The sequence below is a fragment of the Poecile atricapillus genome, unplaced genomic scaffold (genome assembly GCF_030490865.1).
Source record: "Poecile atricapillus isolate bPoeAtr1 unplaced genomic scaffold, bPoeAtr1.hap1 scaffold_257, whole genome shotgun sequence".
NCBI lineage: Eukaryota > Metazoa > Chordata > Aves > Passeriformes > Paridae > Poecile > Poecile atricapillus.
In genome coordinates, this window is record NW_026709062.1 from 1 (window position 1) to 6989 (window position 6989).

The 6989-nt window shown below is 68.7% G+C and overlaps 2 long non-coding RNA genes across 4 annotated transcripts; one reads left to right on the top strand and one right to left on the bottom strand.

Moving 5' to 3' along the window:
- Positions 1–202: 202 nt before the first annotated feature.
- Positions 203–5175, top strand: LOC131574347 (uncharacterized). Its single transcript, XR_009276478.1, has 5 exons — positions 203–221; positions 934–995; positions 3585–3658; positions 4772–4914; positions 5157–5175. It is a non-coding gene; the product is annotated as an uncharacterized LOC131574347 (long non-coding RNA).
- Positions 5176–5223: 48 nt separating this feature from the next.
- On the bottom strand, positions 5224–6708 carry LOC131574346 (uncharacterized). 3 transcript variants are annotated; one of them, XR_009276477.1, is made up of 4 exons: positions 6000–6708; positions 5582–5661; positions 5438–5459; positions 5224–5321 (listed from the first exon to the last, which is right to left on the bottom strand). It is a non-coding gene; the product is annotated as an uncharacterized LOC131574346 (long non-coding RNA). The 3 variants fall into 3 exon arrangements; XR_009276476.1 differs by lacking the exon at positions 5438–5459 and having other exon boundaries at positions 5224–5375; XR_009276475.1 differs by having other exon boundaries at positions 5224–5459.
- Between the last annotated feature and the right edge of the window lie 281 nt (positions 6709–6989).

Here is a 6989-nt window from a genome sequence, read left to right on the forward strand (position 1 = left end):
CACACAACCCCCAAAACCCCCCTGAGACCCCCCCTGAACCCCCCCTGAACCCCCAAATCCTCTCCAGAGCCCCTGAACCCCCCCTGTGTGACAGGTAACCCTGAGACCCCCTGAGACCCCCCCCTGAACCCCCTGAGACCCCCCAAACCCCCTCCAGACACACCTGTGTGACAGGTAACCCTGAACCCCCAAATCCTCTCCAGGACACACCTGTGTGACAGGTACCCCTGAACCCCCAAACCCCCTGAACCCCCAAACCCCCTGAACCCCCCCTGAGACCCCCCCTGAACCCCCCTGAACCCCCAAACCCCCTGAGACCCCCCTGAACACCCCAAACCCCCTGAGACCCCCCCTGAACCCCAAACCCCTCCAGACACACCTGTGTGACAGGTAACCCTGAACCCCAAAACCCCCTGAACCCCCCCTGTGTGACAGGTAACCCCTGAAACCCCAAATCCTCTCCAGACCCCCCTGAGACCCCCCTGAGACCCCCCCTGAGACCCCCCTGAACCCCCCCTGTGTCACAGGTAACCCCTGAACCCCTGAACCCCCTCCAGACTCACCTGAGACCCCCCCAGACCCCCCTGAGGCCCCTCCAGCTCCCCCCAGCCCCTCCCAGGCCCAGCTGTGACGTCACCCTGACATCACCCCAAACTCCCTGAGACCCCCCAGGAGCCCCCCAAAGCCCCCCCGGGCTCACCTGGGCCCAGGTGACCCCCCCATATCCCCCCAAACCCCCCCTGGCTCACCTGTGCCCAGGTGACCCCCCCCATATCCCCCCAAACCCCTCCCCGGCTCACCTGTGCCCAGGTGACCCCCCCATATCCCCCCAAACCCCCCCGGGCTCACCTGTGCCCAGGTGACCCCCCCAGGAACCCCCAAACCCCCCCCGGGCTCACCTGTGCCCAGGTGACCCCCCCCATGTCCCCCCAGAGCCCCCCGGGACCCCTGAGCCCCTCACACGGAACTTCAGCAGGGAGGAAACGCCTCGACAGGTAACGGCCCCGCCCTGGGCACACCCACCGGGCACACCTGGGCACACCACCGGGCACACCCGGGCACACCCACCGGGCACACCCTGGACACACCCACCAGACACACCCACTGGGCACACCCGGGAGCACCCACCGGGCACACCCCAGACACACCCACCGGGCACACCCCGGACACACCCCTGACCACACCCACCGGGCACACCCTGGACACACCCAACGGGCACACCCGGGAGCACCCACTGGACACACCCACCGGACACACCCACAGGACACACCCAACGGACACACCCACGGACACACCCTGACCACACCCACCGGACACACCCACCGGGCACGCCCTGACCACACCCTGACCACACCCACCGGGGACACACCCACCGGACACACCCACTGGACACACCCGGGACACACCCAACAGGACACACCCTGACCACACCCACCGGACACACCCACCGGGCACGCCCTGACCACACCCTGACCACACCCACCGGACACACCCACCGGGCACACCCACCGACACACCCACCGGACACACCCACCGGACACACCCGGGAGCACCCACCGGACACACCCCAGACACACCCACAGGACACAGCCACAGGACACGCCCTGGACACACCCACCGGACACACCCAGGAGCACCCACCGGGCACACCCCAGACACACCCACCGGGCACACCCACCGGACACACCCACCGGACACACCACAGGACACACCCACCGGACACGCCCACCGGACACACCACCACAGGACACACCCACCAGACACACCCCCAGACACACCCACCGGACACACCCCAGACACACCCACCAGGCACACCCGGGAGCACCCACCAGGCACACCCGGGAGCACGCCCACTGGGCACACCCACGGACACACCCCAACGGCCCCGCCCTGGACACACCCACAGGGACACACCCGGGACACACCCACCGGACACACCCGGGACACACCCACCCGGACACACCCACCGACACACCCGGAGCACCCAACAGGCACACCCCAGACACACCCACCGGGCACACCGGGAGCACGCCCACCGGACATGCCCTGGACACACCCACAGGACACACCCGGGAGCACCCACCGGACACGCCCTGGACACACCCTGACCACACCCACCGGGCACACCCTGGACACACCCAACGGGCACACCTGGGACAACACCACAGGACACACCCACCGGGCACACCCACCAGACACACCCTGACCACACCCACCGGACACACCACAGGACACACCCTGGACACACCCAACAGACACACCCACAGACAGACCCTGACCACACCCACCGGGCACACCCACCGGACACACCCTGACCACACCACCGGACACACCCACAGGACACACCCACAGGACACACCCTGGACACACCACAGGACACACCCACAGGACACACCCACAGGACACACCCACAGGACACACCCACCAGACACACCCTGGGCACACCCAACAGACACACCCACCGGACACACCCCAGACACACCCACCGGACACACCCAGGAGCACCCACCAGGCACACCCGGGAGCACGCCCACTGGGCACACCCACCGGACACACCCCGGGCACACCCAACAGACACACCCACAGGACACACCCTGACCACACCCACAGGACACGCCCTGACCACACCCACTGGACACACCCTGACCACACAACTGGACACACCCACAGGACACACCCACAGGACACACCCTGGACACACCCCACCGGACACACCCCTGATCACACACACTGACCACAACTCAATGGTCAACCCCCGGCCACACCCTGACCCCACCCCTGTCCCCACCCTGACCCCACCCTGACCCCACCCTGTCCCACCCTGACCCCCGCCCCTGACCCACCCTGTCCCCACCCTGTCCTCTCCCACCCTGACCCCACCCTGACCCCACCCCTGACCCCACCCCTGACCCCACCCTGACCCCACCCTGACCCCATCCCTGACCCCACCCTGACCCCACCCTGTCCCCACCCTGTCCCCACCCTGACCCCACCCTGACCCCACCCTGACCCCACCCTGACCCCACCCTGTCCCCACCCTGTCCCCCCACCCTGACCCACACCCTGACCCCACCCTGACCCCACCCTGACCCCACCCTGTCCCCACCCTGTCCCCACCCTGACCCCACCCTGACCCCACCCTGACCCCACCCTGTCCCCACCCTGTCCCCACCCTGTCCCCACCCTGACCCCACCCTGACCCCACCCTGACCCCACCCCTGTCCCCACCCCTGACCCCACCCCTGACCCCACCCTGACCCCACCCTGACCCCACCCCTGACCCCACCCGTGTCCCCACCCCTGACCCCACCCTGACCCCACCCTGACCCCACCCCTGACCCACCCTGACCCCACCCTGACCCCACCCTGACCCCACCCCTGACCCCACCCTGACCCCACCCTGACCCCACCCCTGACCCCACCCGTGTCCCCACCCCTGACCCACCCCTGACCCCACCCTGACCCCACCCTGACCCCACCCCTGTCCCCACCCCTGACCCCACCCCTGACCCCACCCTGACCCCACCCTGATCCCACCCTGACCCCACCCCTGACCCCACCCTGACCCCACCCTCTCCTCTCAGGTGATCTCCGGCTGCCGGGGGGTCCCGGGGGTCCCGGCCGGGGCTGACGGCGCTGCTGGTGCTGCTGCCCCTCGGTACGGGGGGCTGGGGGTGCAGGGGGTCCCAGAATGGGGGGTCCCGAATGGGGGGCGGGGGGGGGCGGGGCAGTGAATGGGGGGGCAGAATGGGGGGTCGGGGGGGGGGGAGTTTCAAAACAGAGGAGCCAAAAATGGAGGGTTTGGAGGAGGGGGGGTCCCAGAATGGGTGGAGGCAAAATTCGGGAGGATGGGGGGGTTCAAAGGGGGGGTCACAAAGGGGGGGAGGGGGTCCCAAGGGGGGTGTCCCAAAGAGGGGGGGTCCCAAAGGGGGAGTCCCAAGGGGGGGGTCCCAAGGGGGGGGTCCCCAAAGTGGGGGTCCCAAAGGGGTGGTTCCAAAGTGGGAGTCCCAAAGGGGGGGGGATCCCCTGGGGAGGTCCCAAAGCGGGGGGGTCCCAAGGGGGGGTCCCAAAGGGGGGTCCCAAGGGGGGGTCCCAAAGGGGGGAGTCCCAAGGGGGGGTCTCCAAAGCGGGGGGGGTCCCATGAGGGTTCCCGAAGGGGGGGTGTTTCTAAGTGGGGGGTCCCAAAGAGGGGGTTCCCAAAGGTGGGGGGGGGGTCCCCAAGGGGGGGTTCCCAAGGGGGTTCCCAAAGCGGGGGAGTCCCAAGGGGGGGGTCCCAAGGGGGGTCCCAAAGGGGGGAGTCCCAAGGGGGGGTCCCAAGGGGGGTCCCCAAAGCGGGGGGGTCCCAAGGGGGATGTCCCAAGGGGGGTCCCAAGGGGGGAGTCCCAAGGGGGGGTCCCAAGGGGGGGTCCCAAGGGGGGTCCAAGGGGGATGTCCAAAGGGGGGAGTCCAAGGGGGGAGTCCCAAGGGGGGGGGTCCCAAGGGGGGTCCCAAGGAGGGAGTCCCAAGGGGGGTCCCCAAAGCGGGGAGTCCCAAGGGGGGGTCCCAAGGGGGGTCCCAAGGGGGGAGTCCCAAGGGGGGGTCCCAAGGGGGGGTCCCGTGCCTGCAGTTCCCGCCGTGGCCACCAGGGGGCTCTGGGGGTTGTTCCAGCGGGGTCGGGCCGTGGGGGGGGGCGCGGATTTCTGGGCAAAATCCCGATTTTGGGGGTCCCTTTGGGGGAGGGGGAGGTGTCCCGGTTCTGGGGACCCCCCCGTGACCCCCCCGTGCCCGCCAGGGCTGGTGCTGGGCCTGGGGGTGGCAGCCAGGCGCTGTGGCAGGAGTGGCGCGGCGCAACACCAACAGCATCAGCTTCAGCAACGCCACCTTCCGGAAAGGGCCCGGGACCCCCTGGATGGGGGGGGGCTCGGGGACCCCCTGGTGAGTGAGGGGGGGCTCGGGGACCCCCTGGATGGGGGGGGCTCGGGGACCCCCTGGATGGGGGAGGGGGCTCGGGGACCCCCTGGATGGGGGGGGGGGCTCGGGGACCCCCTGGTGAGTGAGGGGGGGGCTCGGGGACCCCCTGGTGAGTGAGGGGGGGGGCTCGGGGACCCCCTGGATGGGGCTCTGGGGCAGGAGGGGGTTCAGGGACCCCCCCGCTGACCCCCCCGTTCCCCCCCCAGCGGCCGCTGACGTCAGAGGCGACGAGCCTAATCTGCCCAGACCCTCCAGGAATTTGGGGAGCCCAGACCCCCCCAGAGCCCCCCGGGGTGGGGGAGCCGCCCCCGGGAGCCGCGGGACTGAGAGCGGGGCTGGGGGCGGGCACGGCTGGGAACAGCTGGACACAGCTGGATACACCTGGACATGGCTGGACAGACAGCTGGACACAGCTGGACAGACACCTGGACACAGCTGGACAGACACCTGGGCATGGCTGGGAACAGCTGGACACAGCTGGATACACCTGGACACAGCTGGACAGACAGCTGGATACACCTGGGCACGGCTGGGAACAGCTGGACACAGCTGGATACACCTGGGCACGGCTGGACAGACAGCTGTGTGCACCTGGACATGGCTGGGAACAGCTGTGTGCACCTGGACACACCTGGACACAGCTGGATACACCTGGGCACGGCTGGGAGCAGCTGTGTGCACCTGGGCACAGCTGGACACACCTGGCCATGGCTGCAGACACACCTGGGACACAGCTGGGCACGGCTGTGCACACCTGGACACACCAGCTATGGCTGCAGGCACACCTGGGCACACCTGGACACAGCTGGATACACTGGCACGGCTGGGCACAGCTGGCTATGGCTGCAGACACAGCTGGGCACACCTGGGCAAACCTGCATGGGGCTGTGCACACCTGGACATGGCTGTGCACACCTGGCTATGGCTGCAGACACAGCTGGGCACAGCTGGATAGGGCTGTGCACACCCAGCTGTGGCTGCAGACACACCTGAGCACATCTGGGCACAGCCTGACACACCTGGGCACACCTGGCCATGGCTGTGCACACCTGGACACACCTGGGCACACCTGGCCATGACTGCAGACACACCTGGACACATCTGGACACACCTGGACACAGCTGTGCACACCTGGCCATGGCTGCAGACACACCTGGACACAGCTGTGCACACCTGGCCATGGCTGTGCACACCTGGACACACCTGGGCACACCTGGCCATGACTGCAGACACAGCTGGACACACCTGGCCATGGCTGTGCACACCTGGACACACCTGGACACACCTGTGCACACCTGCACCAGCTGTCCGTGCTCGCTCAGGGCTGCCCAGGTGCCTCAGGTAACCCCTGGGGCAACTTTGGGGTTGTTTTTTTAACCAAAATACTGTGAATTCCTCCCGGCCCGAGGCCTGGGGAAGGGGGAGGAGCCGAGGAGGCCCCGCCCCTTCCCCGTCAATAAAGTTTTATTTATTGAGCTCTGAGAGAGGGAACTGGGAGAACTGGGCTGGACTGGGAGCGCGGGGGCGGGCCTGGGGAAACCTCCTCGCACGCCATTGGCCAGAGCGCCGCAGCCTCGTCCCCGCCCCTGCGGCACGGGCTCTGATTGGCCGCCGTTTCCCTCCAAAATAGCGGGTCGATGCTCATTGGGCGGCGCGCGCGGGGGGACGCACGCTATTGGTTGGGCGCACTGCCCATCACGCTCCACCTCCCCCAAGGCGGGCTGTGATTGGTCAGCTCGTGTCCCGCCTCCGATTGATTCCCGCGCCTGTCATTCTAGCGATGCTCCGCCCCTCCCGCTGCCCGCGCTCCATTGGCTGTGCAGCCGTCAATCAAACGTGTCCTCCAATCGCTGCGCGGCGGGGGTGGGAGGAGGAGCGCGCTGGAAGCTACTGGCCGTGGCCAACGTCACTCAGCGCTCGCCCCGCCGTCCCCGTGACTTCCGCTTCCCCGGCCAATGGCGGCGTCCCGCGGGGCTGCCCGGGGGCGGTGCAAGGCTCCATTGGCTGCGCACGCCGCAGTCCCGCCCACGCACGGCGGC